A 17,538-nucleotide genomic window follows, 5' to 3' on the forward strand; every position below is an offset into this window, starting at 1 on the left:
TCTACAGGGCTCTGTCTATGGAGCAGCATTCCTGACCGGAAACATCCTCATCCTGACCTAGGTATATGAAGAATCTCCTGGGGGCCTTATATGAAAAACCCACAGTTAACACCATCCTCAATGGGGAAAAACCGAGAGCTTTTTCCCTAAGGTTGGGAGCAAGACGAGGATGCACGCTCTCCCCACTCTTCTTCATTCAACACAGCACTAGAAGTCAGAGCCACGGCAATCGGACAGCAAAAAGGAAGAAGAGGCACCCGCATTGGCAAGAAAGAAGTCAAACTCTCACTACTTGCAGATGACATGATACTGTATATAGGAAACCTGAAAGACCCTCCCCCCAAACTACTGGAACTCATAAATGAATTTAGTAAGGTCACAGGATACGAAATCAATGTACAGAAATCTGTTGCATTTCTATTCATGAATAATGAAGCAGCAGAAAGAGAAATTAAGAAAATAATCCCATTTACAACTGCACCAAAAATAATAAAATATCTAGGAATAAACTTAACCAAGGAGGTGAAAGACCTGTACTCCAAAAACTGTAAAACACTGATGAACGAAATTGAAGACGACACAAACAAATGGAAAGATATTCCACACTCATGGATTGGAAGAACAAGTACTGTTAAAATGTCCATACTACCGAAAGCAATCTGCACATTTAAATGCAATCCCGGGGCGCCTGGGTGGCTCAGTTGTTAAGCGTCTGCCTTCGGCTCAGGGCGTGATCCCGGCGTTCTGGGATCGAGCCCCACATCGGGCTCCTCTGCTGGGAGCCTGCTTCTTCCTCTACCACTCCCCCTGCTTGTGTTCCCTCTCTCGCTCGCTGTCTGTCACATAAATAAAATAAAATCTAAAATAAAAAATAAATAAATAAATAAATAAATAAATAAATGCAATCCCTATCAAAATATCAACGGCATTTTCCATTGAACTAGTACAAACAATCCTAAAATTTGTATGGAACCACACAAGACCGTGAATAGCCACAGCTATCTTGAAAAAGAAAAACAAAAGGAGGTATCACAATTCCAGATATCAAGATATACCACAAAGCTGTAGTCATCAAAACAGTATGGTACTGGCCCCAAAATAGACACATAGGTCAATGGAACAGAAGACCCAGAAATAAATCCATGATTATATGGTCAATTAATCTTCAACAAAGGAGGCAAGAATATGCAATGGGAAATAGAGTCTCTTCAACAAATGGTGCTGGGAAAACTGAACAGCCACGTGCAAAAGAATGGAGTGGGACCACTTTCTCACAAAACACACAAAAATAAACTCAGAATGGATTAAAGACCTAAATGTGAGACCTAAAACTATAAAAATTCTAGAAGAGAGCAGAGGCAGTAATTTCTCTGACATCATGGCTCCTGAGGCAAGGGAAACAAAAGCAAAAATAAACTATTGGGACTTCATCACAGTAAAAAGCTTCTGCACAGTAAAGGAAATAATCAACAAAACTAAAAGGCTGAATGGGAGAAGACATTTGCAAATGACATATCCAATAAAAGGTTAGTATTCAAAATATATAAAGACCTGATACAACTCAACACCCAAGAACCAAATAACCCAATTAAGAAATGGACCGAAGACACGAACAGACATTCTCCAAAGAAGGCAACCAGATGGCCAACAGACACGTGAAAAGATGTTCCACGTCACTCAGCATCAGGGACATGCGAATCAAAACCACAATGAGGTATCACCTCACACCTGTCAGAATGGTTAAAATGAACAACACAGGAAACAACAGACGTTGGCCAGGATGCAGAGAAAGGAGAACCTTCTTGCACTCTTGGTGGGAGTGCAAACTGGTGCAGCCACAGTGGAAAACAGTATGGAGGGTCCTCAAAACGTGAAAAATAGAGCTGCTCTACGATGCAGCAATCGTGCTACCAGATATTTACCTGAAGAAAACAAAAACACTAATTTTAAAGGGATACATGCACCCCTAAGTTTATAGGAACGTTATTTACAACAGCTAAATTATGGAGGCAGCCCAAGTGTCCACTGATAGATGAATGGATAAAGAAGAAGTGGAATATGCATATATATATATGTAGTGGAGTATTATTCAGCCATAACAAAGAATGCGATCTCGCCATTTCCAACAACATGGATGGATCTAGACAGTGTAATGCTAAGTGAAACAAGTCAGAGAGAGACAAATACCATGTGATTTGACTCATATGTGGAGTTTAAGAAACATAACAAACGAAGAAAGAAAAAAGAGACAAACCAAAAAGCAGACTCTTTTTTTTTTATATAAAGATTTTATTTATTTATTTGACAGGGAGAGAGCCAGCCAGCAAGAGAGGGAACACCAGCAGGGGGAGTGGGAGAGGGAGAAGCAGGCTCCCAGCGGAGGAGCCTGAAGCGGGGCTTGATCCCAGGGATCATGCCCGGAGCTGAAGGCAGACGCTTAACGACTGAGCCACCCAGGTGCCCCCCCCAAAGCAGACTCTTGACTCTAGACAACAAACCGATTGTCACCAGAGGGGAGGTGGGTGGGGGGGATGGGGAAAACAGGTGATGGCAATAAAGGAGGGCACCTGTCGTGATGAGCGCCGGGTGATGGATGGAAGTGTTGCATCACCATATCGTACACCTGAGACTAATACAACACCGTATGTTAACTACACTGGAATTTTAAAATAAAAAACTTAATAAAAAACCAAAACACAAACGATTCTAAAAATTTTTTAAAAGGAGTCCCTTGGAGCGAGAGACATGGGCACCTTGCCGGAGATGTCTGGTCGTTTTCCCATCTGCTCCAAGCAGGGCACGTCCTGGGTGGGAGGCATCGCTGAGCCAACAGAGATGCAGGCTCATTAGCTCGAGGATTTTGTTGTCACGAATAATGTTGCCATTCCGGCTAGACTTGTGTTGACACAGTTTTCTCCTCTAGGAAGCTAATTAATTCTCTTTAAAAGACAAACATGGGTGCGTTGGAAGCCCTTGCACCAGCTCTCAAGAGCCAGGCCTTCTTTAGACTCACCCCGTAAGAGCGAGAAGGCTGCTGTGAGATACAGGGCTCCATAAAACCACCGAATGAACTCGTCTACGTAGGGGATTTAAACCTGGGAATTCACCCTAATGTAATCGGCTCTGACCAGCAGGAGCTATGCTTATGCTGGATCCCTGTTCGGCCTTCACCGGCATTAGTCTCTCTGTCCTTGGCATTGGAGTGAGGGATCAGGGCCTCCTGACAAACCACAGATACAATCCTACCTGTGTGCCCTCGGGCTGGGGGTGAGCATCCCCTAGATGGTGTGTGGAAGCCAAGAGCGGACTGGGCGTGGGATAATAACACCCTCTTCGTGGCGAGATGCTCCTCTTCCCAGAAGGTCAAGGTGTCTCCTTTCTTTTCTTCCTTTAGTTGCTCACAGAAAAATATGTGTGCGTGTGCGTGCGTGTGCGTGCGTGCGCGCTATTCCTTTAAGGGCTCATTCTAGAAGTGGGAGAAACAGAAATCTCCTTGATTCTGGTTAATATTGAGTAATGGATGAGCTCACTGTGTTTCTATATTTTCTTAGATTTCTCATAGCCCCATATCTCAAAGTGGGCCAGAGACAGGAGGATTTTTGGGGTGGATTTGTCTTCCATTTGAAAACCATCCGTGACAGCAGAAAGGAGGGGGGAGCATGCCAAGAGAAAATGGTGTGTCCCCAAGCCCCAAAGGAGGAGAATTTGGAAACTCCAGGGGTTGTGTCTGGCTGGTGGAGATGAAATGCGTGGAGAGGGGAGTACAGAGCATTTCGGGCAGAGGGGGCACCGGGACAGGCTTTGTGAAGAAGCCCCAGTGGCAGGCTTGGGGACGCAAACGTTATTTTGGACTCGGCAGAGAGACAGTGGAACATTTTCCTTTATCAGTGGTCATGATGACCCCGATTGGGAGCTGGAGTGACGGATGATAGTCTCTCTCTCCCTCTCTCTCTCTTTTTAAAGATTTTTTATTTATTTATTTTGGAGAGAGCACAAGCAGGGGGAGCTGCAGGCAGTGGGAGAAGCAGGCTCCTCGCTGAGGAAGGAGCCCGATGGGGGACTCGATCCCAGGACCCTGGGATCATGACCTGAGCTGAAGGAAGCCGCCTAACCGACTGAGCCACCCAGGTGCCCCCCCCCTTTTTAATAGACCCTATTTTTTAGAGCAGTTTTAGGGTCACAGCAAAATGGAGGGGAAGGTATGGAAATTTCCCTTCAACTCCCTGCCCTCACGCACCAGAGCCTTCCTCGCTATCAGTATCTGGTGCCAGAGCAGGACGTTTGTGACAGTTGAGGAGCCTATGTCGACACGTCGTTGTCACTTTACTTTGGGTTCGCTCTTGGTGGCGGCCAAGTGCATAATGACAGGTACTCACCATTACAATATCAGACAGAGTAGTTCCACTGCCCTAAAAATCCTCTGTGGTCTGCGTTTTCAGCCCTCCCCCCACCTCCTGGCCACCACTGATCTCTTTACTGTCTCCGTAGTGTTGCCTTTTCCAGAACGTCGGGTGGTTGGAATCGGAGCACGTAGTCTTTTCAGACTGCCTTCTTTCACTTAGTAATATGCATCTGAGGCTCTTCCATACCTTTTCATGGCCTGACAGCTCCTTTCTTTTTAGCGCTGAATACTATCCCACGTCTGCATGGACCGCAGTTGACGCCTCCCCTCCCGATCCGAAGGTCCTCTTGGTTGCTGCCGAGTTTGGGTCCTGACGATAAAGCTGCTGTCGATTTTCGTGTGGACGTAAGTTTCCAGCCGGGCAGAGACCAAGGAGTGCAACTGCTGGTCCGTAGGAGTATTTGTTTATTCAGGAAGATCCCAATCTCCTGTCTGAACAGAAGGTGCGGGTAATGAGAGGCTTCCTGTGAAGTTGGGGTTAGGAACGAGGAAACCAGATACCAAGCCTTGGAAGAGATAATACTGCAGAGAATTTAAACTAGTTAAAAATGATGAAATATTCCTTTAAAAAAACTTGACCAGTGGTTGTAATGCTTCATAACTCCAGTCCAAACTGTCTCCTTTTTGAAAATAAAATTGCTGAAATGAACGCCTTTTACACCTGGGAAGAATTCTCGCAAGTGCGCACACCTGTCCCGGCCTGCCCATCCCCCGCTCGGCCGGGCTTGGCCGCAGCTTGCCGTCGGGCCTGTTTTCAGGGCAGGTACTCAGCTGCATTAATTAAGGGTGAGCGCCGGCGGCCCAGTTACCGAGGCACCTGACGTAATAAGCAGCTGCGTTCCGATTGGCTAACAAAGGAATGACGTCACCTCTGCAGTCAGGTGGCACAAAGGGTGGCAAATTCTTCGAGACCGCCATCTAGGGAGGCGGCCCCGTTCTGACCCGGACACACGGGTTCCCCGGCGTGCTGGGGCCTGGGGTGCTCTGCCTTGTCAAGAACTCGGGGCTCCTGGGCTCCGTGGCTGGCCAGGTGCGTCCCCTGGTGGCGCTCGGCATTCCTCAGTGGCTGGCTCTCTCCTCGGGCTTGCTTGAGAGTGACAAGTACGTGCTGGGCCTGTGGGAAACGTGTGCGATTCAAGACACGGGCGGCAGTGTGGGCCAGGCCTCTAGCAGCCTGCGGAGCCTGGCCACCGACGTGCCGGTGGCCCGCGTGCTCCTGTGGGCTGCCTGTGTCGCCGCTTCCCTCGGGCGCGTGGCCGTCCTCCTGGGACCGACCTGTCTGAGGTACGGGGCCCACCAGGGAGGTTCTTCGGAGAGAAGCACGAACGTGGCGGGGCAGCTCTGTTCTTCCTCGCCCGACTCGCCGCGCGAGGGCCCGTGTCCTGCGTCGCCCGCGCCACCGTGCAGAGCTTGTGGGGCCCCGCCTTCCCGACCGACGTGCCCCGGGGGGACTATGGCCGTGCGGTGATCCGCGGTTGGCTCGGCGGAATTTTCCTTTTGACCGGAGGTCTTCTGATCGTCTCACAGCTTTCTGCCAACAGATTGGCTGAACGACCAGCCTCTTTTCCTTCCAAACTGGACTTTTCAAGAAAAGTGCCTTTCGTGAAAGTAGACTTTGTCTAAAAATGGACCATTGACCTCAAGCTTCCTTAAGAATGTTTCCAATGGGGACGCCTGGGTGGCTCAGCGGGTGAAGCGTCTGCCTTCGGCTCAGGTCATGATCCTGGGGTCCTGGGATCCAGGTTCTCCCCCTGCCTCTGTGCTCTCCCCCCCCCTTTCGTGCACGCTCTCTCAAGTGAATAATAAAATAAATAAAATCTTTACCAAAAAAATTTTAAAAAAGAGGATATTTCCAATGTAGGACTTATTTTCCTCGTCTTTCTGAAATTGTACTACTTTTTAAAAAAAAGTGTAGTTGACACTTTTTAAAACCGAAGTATCAGAAATATACTTCTTTTTCCCCTTCTCTCTCCCTCTTTGTTTTCCCACAATGGATTGACTTAGTTTTAACTTGTTGTTGCTCATCATTAAATATCAGCTGAAAAGATTTCCTCGAGTGGGTAAATTTATACCCCATCTTCCCACTTCAGAATCACACATCACACCCTAGGAGAAGTGGGTGCCTGGAAACGTCCACATGCTCTCAGTAAGGTGGGAGGCGAAAAGGTGGGACTGAAAACGGCAGGCACCGTCAGGACACTGGGAAAAGGAAGGGCACGACATACAACAACACTCTTGTCTGATTTGTAGCAGTAGACACAAACTATAGCAAAGTCATCACTGAAGAGTTCATTTTATTTATTTCTTTTTTAAAGATTTTATTTATTTATTTTTGTGAGAGAGTGAGCGAGCATGAGCAGGGAGAGAGGCAGAGGGAGAAGCAGACTCCCTGCTGAGCATAGAGCCCCATGTGGGACTTGATCCCAGGATCCTGGGATCACGACAGGAGCCGAGAGCAGACATTTAACCGACTGAGTCACCCAGGGGCCCTGAAGAGTTCATTATAAAATATACCAATAATTCCAGGGCACCTGGCTGGCTCCATCAATGTCAGGGTTGTAAGCTCGAACCCCACGCTGGGTGTAGAGATAACTTAAAAGTGAAATCTTAAAAAAAATTCTAATAATTCAGCCAGCTGTTCAAAATGGGCGAACTTTTGGTGGAAGAGGGAAGGCTCTCTTGGCAATGTTTCCCCGCAGGGGTTCTGGACCGACAGTGTCAGCTTTCGTGGGACTTGTTAGGAATGCAAATTCTGAAGTCCCAGCCCAACCCACTGAACCGGAAATGCAGGGGTGGGGATCTAGGAACCTGTTTTACAGGCCTTCTGGCGAATTTTCTGAGGCACCCTCAAGTCCGAGCCTAGCTTTGCAGCGACCTCAGGCCTGGCTGGACCAGGAAGACATCTGGTGTCTGAGGTTGCTTTCCACAGGGCTAGCAGCCGAGGGGTCATCAGATGTTCAGTGAGAAGTGCTGGAAACCATCTCTGCTACATCAGTCCAGTTTAGTCAGGAAAATTCTGGAAATTTCGAGCCGGAAGAATTTAATACACAGAATTAGGTATTGGAAGAATGGGCTGCCCGGGGGAGTGAAGTGAAGGTCAAGAAAAATTACTCCCAGGGGCGCCTGGGTGGCGCAGTCGTTAAGTGTCTGCCTTCGGCTCAGGGCGTGATCCCGGCGTTCTGGGATCGAGCCCCACATCAGGCTCCTCCGCTATGAGCCTGCTTCTTCCTCTCCCACTCCCCCTGCTTGTGTTCCCTCTCTCGCTGGCTGTCTCTATCTCTGTCGAGTAAATAAATAAAATCTTTAAAAAAAAAGAAAATTTTACTCCCAGCTTTCAGGAGATCAGGAGGCCGACATTTCAGGAAAGGGCATTTACAGGAGGGGGTTCACAGGAGGGTAACTGGAAGGTGGGGGGAGAGTGGACAAGTGGACAGGGTTGGCCATGGGTTAACAACAGATAACCCTGCGGGCTGACTGTGATTGATTCTTTGCCAGATTTCTGCCCCATTTCTCCGAACACTTTCACAGCTCACAGGCGTGGCTGCCGGCAGCCATGGTAATTCCTTCCTACACGAAACACCCAGGTAGTGTCCCCCCGTGTGCCACATTTCCACCACACAGCTGGCCAGAGCCGAACCTCCTGGATGCACTCTCACCCCGCTCGACCAATCAAATTCTCTCCTGAGAGATGCGAGCTGGGGAGGCAAGTCGTATGGGATCATGGATCAGCACTGGTATATATATATATATATATTTTTTTTTTTTTCCCTGAGACTGATTCAAGATTCTGCCAACTTACCCCAGGACTCTTCCAATAAATCGTTTTGCTTGTTTGTTTCTGGTTTAGGTCCAGGGTCCGCAGCTCGGCGTTGTGGACATTTGGGGCTGGATAATTCCTTGTGCTGGGGGTTGTCATGTACCTTGTAGGCTGCTTAGCACTATCCCTGGCCTCTCCTCGCTGGATGCCAGTGGCACTCTACCTCCTAAGTTGTGACAACCAAGAATGTCTCCAGATATTGTCAAATGTCCCCAAAGGGGACAGAATCATCCCGGTTGAGAATCACTGACTTAGACAAACACTAGTTTCTCTCATTTGCAACGAAAGAGTCTTCACATCCCTCATATGTCCCAACATCTCTGGAAGACATGATTCTCTTACTTGGGGGAATTCAACATTGGATGAGCAGAGACTGTAAAATGCCAGCCATATTTAGATGGCTTCTGATCTGAGGGTAACAGTCATACCCATTCCTGTCAAGATCCAAGGTCATGATTCTCAAGGTAGGACGAGGGTTGCTGCCCTGAAAGGGGAAACCAGTCCCAATATGGGAAGGCTTACAGTGGCAGCTTCTGTCCACAGCCAGTAGGGTCTAGAATCACTCTTGCAGCCATGGACGTCCATTTCATGGCCTTCAACACACTTCCCTATAGGGTCGACTGGACTTCATGCCAGGCTTCTTCCCTGAAGCTCCCTTTCCGGCCCAGCTGCAGGCCTGGTTTGTAGGGTGAAGTGTTACTTCGTAGAACTATGTTGGCCCGACTGAAGCTCCCCATTGCGACCTCATCCATACTTCCTAGCCCTTGCTCTAACCAGGACTGCACTTTCCTTCTTCTCCCAGAGGCTCGATCACTCAAGTTCCAGAATGCCTTGCAGCCCATTCTGTCTGCAAAGCCAAACTGAGTCGCACTTTACATGAGGGAAAGTGGAAATCAGATTAGTTAGATTGTTTCTAGAAAATTCACGCTGGCCACCCAAGATCACCATCATCCTTGGAGTTCAGAAATTTTCTATCTACTAGCATATCCTAGTACTTTGGTGGATTATGGAGTTCAAGTTTATAAGTTCCCAGATGTCAGGGATTGCTTCTTTATCTTTCAGAATATCAAGCTAATACTTCTTTGCCTTCGGTTGGCACTTAGACATTTTCTTAATAATTACAGAAAGAGGTATTTTGACCCATGCCTCGGGTTGTAACCCAGTTGAACCTATGGAATAAGTCCTGCGAATTAGCAAGTTACTTGTGAGTCAGCTGAGACGGGGGTAAAAAGATGCTTAAGCAGTATCGCTCGTAACAGAGAACAAGTAAAGACAATTGTTCTGGACAAAAGATTCACAACGGCCGTGTTTCAGTTTGGGAGAGGAAAGATAACGTTATTATTATTATTATAGAAACCTAATAGAAACAGAAGAGGAAAGGACTCTACGCACAGATGAAGGTAATAGTAGGCAATAAATGAGAATAAGGCGAAGTCACATCAGATCTGGTACTTACAACATCCAACCTCCCCATCTGGGGAAGCCCGTGGAGACAGCCGGGCTGGAGTCCAGACAGAGGCGCCTGGGTGCAGCGTCCTCCCCTCAGGTGAGACTTGCCACTGACCATCCCCATAAAGGCCATATTTATAGGGCAAATAACAGGGTTTGAAATTAAACATTTGTTCGCCTACATACAGTCTGGACCGGGCTGCATCTCTATGTTATCATGTTTCTATATTTTTAAGGAGTCTGGGCTATGTGTGTCTTCCTCCCCTCCCGGATTCCATCCCGGGGGGGCCAGCCCCACCTGGAGCCCGAGGGGATGTGGGACAAGGTTTGTAGCTCTTGGCATCCAGAACAGAAGGGCCAGTTCTGACCTGGAAGCCAGATCATATATTTAAATAACCAGGCTCCCAAGGTCATTGGCACAGCACGAGTCTCACAAACAACACTCCTTAGCCTGGCTGTGTGCGTGCGGGTCCAGGTGGTCGGTTATGCGGGACGCATCCCAGAAACATCTATCTGTACAGAACACCTACCAGCGGGGGACTGGGATATAAATTACGGTAACGATCAAAGTAGCCGCGGGCACAGCAACAACAAGAATGTGTCGAGTGTTTATACACGCCCAGAAATGTTGAAGAATCTATGCGAATTATTTATTTTAGTCTCACAACAATCGTACACGAGGACAAAACAATGACTATTCCAGTTCTGCAGGTGGAGAAACTGAGGGGCCGCGTTACCTAACCAGCCAAGGTCAGGCTGTTAGTGGCTGTCGAAGATGCCAAGCTTCGCACGGTTGGCTCTGCTGCCCTTTCCACTTCCCGTGCCCACCCGTGGGAATCAGATCAGCCCCTGGCCTGGGGTGGGGTGGTGGGTGGGTGTCTGAGGATTTGGCGAGTCCCAGAAACACCTGTACAGTTTATATAATGATGGGTCTGAATGACACACTTCATTTGTAAAACTACAATGTGATTTCCATTTTCTGTCACAAACTCTAAAAATGAACCCTGAATGGTTTTTGGGACTTCTGACGGAGAAGTGTATTTCCAGAAGCTGGCTCTGAATTTGGCATGGGATGACCATCCCAGGAAGAAGCCCACGTTGCACAGCTCGGGAGGAGCCCGGGAATATCGGCTCATCAAGCTTCGTGAAAAACTGCAGCGGACACTGCTGTGTGTTCTCCATAACCTACTTTTCTTTCCTCCTGGGCACGTGGCAGGCCTAAATTTCCCAGTCACACCACGGGTACTAGTCACTATTCAATGAGCAGAAACAGCGCACACCACTGCCAGGCCAACCTCTGGAGGGCCCCACGAGTGACGCTCCGTACTCCTGTCACTAGATGCAGACAGGCCCAGAGAACTTGCCATCTCCCTATCGACATATGGCTACCGGAAGGAAGGATCCGGGGCCCCTGAGTCACGAACTGGAGGACCCAACACGAGTAAGAAGTAGACCTATATTGTGTTAAGTCACTGTTGTTTTATCTTTTGTCACAGCAGCTAATGCTCCCCAGATGAACACCAAACTCTTGTGGGGTTTTGGTTGGAAATCTATTTCATGGATGAGAATTGCCAATTTACAACACTGAGTTATCTCATTCATGAACACAGTCTACTGAATACCTTGTCTTTCATGGCTTTATTTTTTTTTTTAAGATTTTATTTATTTATTCGACAGAGATAGAGACAGCCAGCGAGAGAGGGAACACAAGCAGGGGGAGTGGGAGAGGAAGAAGCAGGCTCATAGCGGAGGAGCCCGATACGGGGCTCAATCCCAGAACACCAGGATCACGCCCTGAGCCGAAGGCAGATGCTTAACGACTGAGCCACCCAGGCGCCCCTTTCATGACTTTAAATACGATTCTTTTTTTTCCCATGAAAGTCTGGCACATCTTCTTTTAGATTTAGTCCTTGGACCACTACTGGCTTTCTTTTTTTTTTTTTTTTTTTAAATGATTTTTTATTATATTATGTTAGTCACCATACAGTACATCCCCGGTTTCCGATGTAAGGCTCGATGATTCATTAGTTGTGTATAACACCCAGTGCACCATGCAATACGTGCCCTCCTTACTACCCATCACCGGTCTATCCCATTCCCCCACCCCCCTCCCCTCTGAAGTCCCAGTTTGTTTCTCATAGTCCATAGTCTCTCATGTTTCATTCCCCCTTCTGATTACCCCCCCTTTCTTTATCCCTTTCTTCCCCTACCGATCATCCTAGTTCTTATGTTCCATAGATGAGAGAAATCATATGATAGTTGTCTTTCTCTGCTTGACTTATTTCACTTAGCATTATCTCCTCCAGTGCTGTCCATGTTGTAGCAAATGTTGAGAACTCGTTCTTTCTGATAGCTGAGTAATATTCCATTGTATATATGGACCACAGCTTCTTAATCCCACTACTGGCTTTCTTACTGTTGGAAGTAGCATATTTTTTTTTTAATCGCACTCTTCAAAAAGTTGTTACTGGCATTTAGGAATGCCATTGGATTTTATTTTTAAAAATCTTTGTTGAGATATAATTTGTATACCCGAAAGTTCGCTCATTTAAGGCATATGACTTGCAGAGTTTTAGTAAATTTATATAATTGTAGGACCATAATCACAATCCAGGTTTAGAACATGACTGTCAGCCCAAAATGTTCCCTAGTGCCCACTTGTGGCCATACCCCACTCCCACACCTAGCACCAGGGAACCACTGCTCTGTGTCTGTCTCGAGTGCTCCTTTTCTAGAAAATTCCTATAAATGGAATTATGACTATATAGTCTTTTCTTGGATTTTCTACATAATCATGTTGCCTTGGAAAAATTACAGTTTTGTTTCCTCCTTTCCAGTCTTTCTACTTTTAATTTCTTTTCATCCTCTCTTTGCTTAGTGGTCACCCTTAAAATTTTAATATATATACTCACTTAAAATCTCAAGTTGATTGGGGCGCCTGGCTGGCTCAGTCGGTGGGGCATGTGACTCTTGATCTCTGGGGTCGTGAGTTCAAGTCCCATATTGGATGTAGAGATTACTAAAATAAATACGTAATTAAATAAAATTTAAAAAAAACTAAAGTTAATTAATGACTCAGAATAAACAAGGACGTTAAAAAGCTTTAGCCCTAATTATTCCTCTCCTGCCTTACGTGCTATCTGTGAACTCCATGATATCGACATTTAAAAATTATAATCAGTGCTGGTTTAGATGTGCTCACCGATTTCTTTATCATTGCTTCTGGATCCAAATCCTTCATTCTGGGCCCAATTACTTTCTTCCCAAAGTGCGCCTGTTGTAAGGTCTTTATCTGAAAATGTCTTCATTTCATCCTTATTCTCAAGTAATAGGTTAGGAGACCTAGAATTATCTGTTGGCCATTACTTTCTTTCAGTAATTTGCAGGCATTATCTTATGGGTTTTGCTCTTTGCTGAGAAGGCTGGTGTTTGTCGGTCTAATTGTAGGTCCTTTATCATTTAATTTCTCTGTTCTCTCTGGTCTCCTTTAAGAATTTCTCCTTGTATCTGAAGTTTCTGCATTTTCACTATGATAGGTGTGAATCTATTTTTACTTATCCTACTCAAGACTCAATGTACTTTCTCCATCGGAGGATTCGGATCTTTTGATAATTCTGGAAAAATTTCAACCTCATTTCAAATATCGCCTTTTTCACAGTCCATTTGTATTCCACGGAAATGCCCGGAGACATCCATACATTGGGCCTCTCACTCTGTGTTCCGTGTTCTTAAGTGCTCTTTCGTATTTTCAATGTCTTTGTCTTCCAGGCTGTGTTCCAGGCAATTTCTTCAGATTTACCCCCCACGTCTCCCAATTCTCTCATCAGCTATATCTATCCAGCTACCTAACTCTACCATAGAGTTTTATACTTCAAAGACTACATTTTTGGGGGCGCCTGGGTGGCTCAGTCGGTTGAGTGTCTGACTCTTGATCTCGGTTCAGGTCTTGATCTCACAGTTGTGAGTTTGAGCCCCATGCTGGGCTCCTCCGTGCTGGGCATGGAGCCTGTTCAAAAAAAAAATGAAAATTACATTTTTTATTGATATGGTCAGATGTTCCCTGGGGCAGGCAGCAAAATCACCCCCAGTAGACCCTTGAGTTAAAGGCAACCAAAGACTTAGGCAAATGGATGCTATGATATATTGAGCCGATGAAGTTTTATTCCATAGTTTTCCTCAAAATCCTCTCAACATGCCATAGCGTTCATTAGCCAGGTTTGTCGGCTCCCCATAACCCAGAGGTTTTCAATGGGGAGCAATTGTGCCCCCCAGAGGACATTGGGAAATGTCTGGAGACATTTTGTTGGTCTCTGACAGGGTGCAGAGAGGGAGTGCCCTTGGCGTCTAGTGGGCGGAGGCGACAGACGCGGATACACACCCTACAATGCACAGCACAGCCCCCCATCCCCAACGGACCCAGGCCAAAATGTCGGCAGTGCTGAGGTTGAGAAACCCTGTTCTAACCTAACCGATTACAACGTCTTAAAGATCTCTAAGCGCCTGGGTCGCTCAGTCGGTGAAGCATCTGACTCTTGATCTCAGCTCAGGTCTTGAGCTCACGGTCGTGAGTTCAAGCCCTGCAAAAAATTACTGGGCTGCTTGGCTGGCTCAGTCAGAGAAGTGTGCGACCCTTAATCTCAGGGTTGTGAGTTTGAGCCCCACGCTGGGTATAGAGACTACTTAAAGACAATTAGAGAGAGAGAGAGAGATCTCTAAGCTCCACACATGATTCTGTTCCCGTGTGTATGTGTGAGCGACTTCATAACCTCTGATGCGGCTTTGAGTTGGTGTGTGCGTCGATGCTCGCACCGTGTGCTCGCATTACACGAGTATTCTTTCCTACCTTTGAGTTTCGACGGTGTATGCACGCAATATGTTTGTCTACAGATTTCAGGGAGTGAAAAGCCTCAAAGAAAGGCAGACGTTTGCAGAATCGAGTAGAATAGGAGAATAAAAACTTCAGACACACCCCGCAAAACCAAATATGTTTTATTTTATATGAGTAGATGCTTACAACAGTATGATATGTAAGCAGGACATTTCTTTAAGAAATCTATTGGCAGTCATTCCAGAAAGTAGGCCTTTCGTTCAGACCTTTTGTTTTGGACGTTTGCCCACAGCCATGGGTTTCACTGGACTCCACTGTTTCGCAGAACATGGCAACACTTATTCGCGACAGGGTGGCAGCTGTGAGTCCTAGCGGGAACACGTAGGACAAGCGTTTCCTTATTAGCATTTATTTTCCAGTGGGAAAGCTAGGTGGGAAGTCAAGGGTGGTTTGGCCATAAAAACCCGCAGTGAAATTCCAGCTCACAGTAATCATAGTACTACCAAGGCTGAAGACAAGAAAGAAGGCAGAGGGGCGCCTGGGTGGCACAGCGGTTAAGCGTCTGCCTTCGGCTCAGGGCGTGATCCCGGCGTTCCGGGATCGAGCCCCACACCAGGCTCCTCTGCTATGAGCCTGCTTCTTCCTCTCCCACTCCTCCTGCTTGTGTTCCCTCTCTCGCTGGCTGTCTCTATCTCTGTCAAATAAATAAATAAAAATCTTAAAAAAAAAAAAAGAAAGAAGGCAGAGACGTCGTAGCACAATCGAAGGAAATCTGGGCACGAGGCCTGGATCCGGCAGACCGAAAGTGCCGTCGAGCCAAAAACCAGGACCACTGACTTCATACAATTTGCCAACCGTATCAGATCCCGCCCATACCAGATTTTCTCCGATATGACCCAGCTCCCACCGATCCTGTTGTGCATGGGCAGCTCAGCCATGCAGCCAGAGATGTTAAGTCTTTGAAAATAGAAAGCTTCCCAAAGTCCAAAGAACACAAGGGGAACAATGTTGCTGTTAAACGCCCACACGCGCCAGGATCTGCTGCTGGCTAGGCTGATGCCCAAAGCCCAGCCCAGAGAACTGGAAAGAGGCCCATCGGTGTGAGAAAATAGTGCTTCAATTCAGGGTGACTGCAGACAAGGTAGAGGCATCGTGAAGTCAAGCCGGGAACACCCAAGAGAAAAAATAAACCAAGCGAGCCACAATTTAGAAAGTGCTAAATATTTATGGCTTGTCCTTGTCTAAAAGTTATATTTAAGTGTCCTGTATATGTGTTGGCCTTCAATTAGCGTTCTAAATATTTTATGTAAGGATAAAATGACCATGGTGACAGTATCAATTTGCAAGGCATTTTTGGAACACGACGTGACGTATCTCTCAGATGTGGAACTCTTCATACCTCTTGTCCAGCAACTCCAATTCCGGGAGTTACATACAGAGGTACCGCTAAGAGTTTGCAAAAATATACATAGAGAGATGTTAGTTTCAGCACCATTTATCAGAGAGAGAAATTGGAAATAAATAGTAATAAATAAATGTCTAGTAACAGAAGAATGGTTAACTACATTATGGTACATCCAGGATCATAATGAAATATTACATGGCCGTTACCAAGAATGAGTCAATTCACACGAACTGTCTGAAGAAACTTCTGTAGTACATAAAAAAAAAAGCAAAATGAATAATAATACATATAGCATGACCATTTGTGTCAAAAGAAAACACATACGATTTTCTTTATAGATCTACAAATAGATGTGTACATACACTTTTTTTTAAAGATTTAATTTCTTTATTTGACAGAGAGAGAGCACAAGCAGGGGGAGCAGCAGAGGGAGAGGGAGAAGCAGACTCCCTGCCGAGCAGGGAGCCCAATGAGGGGCTCGATCCCAGACCCCCGGGATCATGACCTGAGCCGAAGGCCGACGCTTCACCGACTGAGCCTCGCAGGCGCCCCGTACATCCATTTTAAAAGTTTGGGAGGGGGGGCGCCTGGGTGGCACAGCGGTTAAGCGTCTGCCTTCGGCTCAGGGCGTGATCCCGGCGTTACGGGATCGAGCCCCACATCAGGCTCCTCCGCTGTGAGCCTGCTTCTTCCTCTCCCACTCCCCCTGCTTGTATTCCCTCTCTCGCTGGCTGTCTCTCTCTGTTGAATAAATAAATAAAATCTTTAAAAAAAAAAAAGTTTGGGAGGGTGCACACGAAAAGAGTAACTTGATCAACTGAGAGGGGCAGAGACTCATTTTTATTTTTTCTATACTCATTCATCTTTTTCTATAATTCGTATGGTTTACATACATATTTTTAAATTAAAAACAGAATAATCATGACACAGTATGCGGCACACAACAAATCACGCCCATTTACTTCTGTTACCCACCACTTGCTCAAGCTCCGCCTTTTGATGTCGCCTTCTTTGGGGTACAACATAACAACAGCCTGAGGTATTTTGCACGAAGCAAGTATCTTCTATGAAGGAAAACCCAGATTGTGGACCAACTTATTTGGATCTTTTTCCATTTGAAAGCGTGGGAGCTCGTGGCAGGGATAATCAGAACGTGATACTCCTAGGGCTTCTCCCTCGGCTGCTTAGCAGGGGGGAATGAGGCAGGGTCTGCCCAGAGGGGCTGACCGCCCGTGGAGATTTTAGGGGCCTCTGAACTACAGGCCCTGGCTACGAAGCCTGATATTCCCGACGCCGTATCCGCTGTGCCGCAGCCTCCTCGGGGATGTGCTTTCCAATGGCCCGAAGGCAGCGGTTCTCATTACATTAGCCGGATGAGTCTGGGGCTGCCTGCCAGGTTGCTCGCCCCACTCCCCAGGAATAGTTTCCTTACCAGCGGAGGTCTGAAGGGAACGGACCACAGGACTGGTGAGCTTTGATAGCATGAAGGAATTAGGAAGGAGATCACAAATACAAGAAAATATGCCAGTTTAGGGAAGTTTTGGCCCATCTGTGTCTGAAACCGGTGGGGTGGGAACGTGTTTTTCCCGAAGACCGAATGTGAAAGACTCCCTGTACCCTATTTTAAAAATTTCCCC

The sequence above is a fragment of the Ursus americanus genome, chromosome X, assembly GCF_024610735.1.
Source record: "Ursus americanus isolate L20-20 chromosome X, mUrsAme1.1.p, whole genome shotgun sequence".
Classification (NCBI taxonomy): domain Eukaryota; kingdom Metazoa; phylum Chordata; class Mammalia; order Carnivora; family Ursidae; genus Ursus; species Ursus americanus.